Here is a 2,197-nt window from a genome sequence, read left to right on the forward strand (position 1 = left end):
GGGAGTTTCGCAATACCTATCTAACAGTATAAGCTATGTATATATATGTTTCTAAATATAAACTTAATCTAAACAACGTTCATATTAAAATAAATACATAACAACAAATTCATTACAAATCATATATTTCAAAGTAATAATTTGAACATAAGCGTTATCTCAAAATTTGAAAATTATAACAAAGCTTCTACAGAAACAAAATTTGCAGTTTGATTTCCATCTACAAACAAACAAAGATTTTGAGGTTATCCCACCCTTGAATACCCTACATCTAACTGACCATAAGAAAAGCACGGTTGTTTGAGAAACTATGCAGCAACTTTCATACTTTGACCTTGAATCACTTTAGAATATTCAACATTGTCTAAAGCGTCAACCTGCCAAGATTGTTTGAAATCGACTCAATAAACTGCGTATAATTAATGAACTTGCAGGCTTTACAAAATAGAAATAGGGTTAAGCTCAGTTTTGAGTCTCTTAGTTCCTAGTGTTTGCATACAAATTTTGGTTGAGATTGATCCTATAGGCTCGGAGGAGTTATGGTGCAAAGAAACCCACATTTCGTCTTTATATATATATAGATTTTCATATTTATGTTTGTTTGAAATGAAATCGTATTTGTTGGAAGTCATAATATTGCATTTCGGAATTATAGCTGAACATGTCTGACCAGAAGGAAGGTAAGGTAATGCTTTAGATATATATTTCGTAATTTTTCCTTTATCTAGTACATTTATATAACTTCCATTTTGTTTATAAATTCCCATCCCATTCACACCTTTACATATACAGCAGGGGTGTGAGCTTGTATTTGTTCTACATTTACAACTCTGAATACACATCCTGTAAACAACACCTGAATAACACCCTTTTTCTTTTTAGTAGAGCATGTAAGAACACCGGCAATGTGGCTTGAAAATTGTCATGCCGATTGGGGTAAATGAGACTGAACTGTGCTTGGTGACTCCAATACCAACTGAACGTGGTAACGCTCACTAGACTTGAAGAAATAATTTCAAGTCTTACGTTTCAAATTTTTAATATAATTACAAAGTCGTGACACGTATAGCGATAACTAACTTTGAATAATGTGAAGAAATTTTGTAGTTTAGAGATGTCAAGTACTGGAAATCCAGTAATTACAACCTTAAATTAATAATCGGGCAAATGTTGAACAAAAATAGACAGCAAGAACTTAATCAAAATGAGAGTTTCCATATCAATTAAGATAAATGTTTAAATTGAAGTTACAGACTGTATCCAAAGATAAACAATTCAAATTAGCGTTATCGTATATTATTTTTAAATCTCGTAAATTACGCGAGATGTTTTTGATTAGATACGAGTTTTCGTCAATACACATCAACAAACCACACCAAATAAGAAAGTGACACTCGATAGTAACCAACATTAGCTTTAGGATCGTAACCCTAGTATTCGAAACAGACTTATGCTTAAGCTAATATCACGTGACGCTAAACCCTCTTTAATTAGGATAATTTTATAAAATTCAGCAAAATTGTCCTGAAAAGTTGCCATCGAATAATCAATAATAACCGTCCATCCGTATGATTCTTTTGAAACTTGAGCTAGAAACTGTTAATTTAGTCTTTAATCCGAATGACAGAAAATTAAAAACGGTCTACTTTTACTCCCGAGTGAAGCTGTAGTGAAAATGTTAGACCGATAGCTCACGTGACCCACTGCATAGGCATGAGCAAAAATGTTCGTTAAATTTGAGTGGTTTTTTCTTCAATAACTTTGCACACGTGACTTATATTTACACCAAATGAGGCACCTAATTGTTGGATGTAAAGATTTATCAGTATACCATATTGGAAAAAAAAAATCCATAAAGTTGAGATTTTTTTTCTATCAAATAAAGTTTTCCGTACTTTTGGTGCGAAGAAGAAAAAAATAGGAAGAAACTCAATCGAAATTGGAGATGTTATATATATTAGGTATTTCTTAATGGATTGCCTTGAAATTTGGTAAGGGAAGTTAGAGTCCAGTAGAGCACACCCACTTAATATGTGTGATGGTTTGGATTACTGCAGTCCGAGATACAAAAGGTGGAAAATCACTAAACCATCACTCCAATTAATAACACATTCTGTCCTACAGGTTGTTTTTTTGGCCGTAAGACACACTATCATGTGTAAAAAAAACGACAACAACAACAAAATACGACTAACTC

This window comes from Limulus polyphemus, unplaced genomic scaffold (genome assembly GCF_000517525.1).
Source record: "Limulus polyphemus unplaced genomic scaffold, Limulus_polyphemus-2.1.2 Scaffold374, whole genome shotgun sequence".
Taxonomy (NCBI): domain Eukaryota; kingdom Metazoa; phylum Arthropoda; class Merostomata; order Xiphosura; family Limulidae; genus Limulus; species Limulus polyphemus.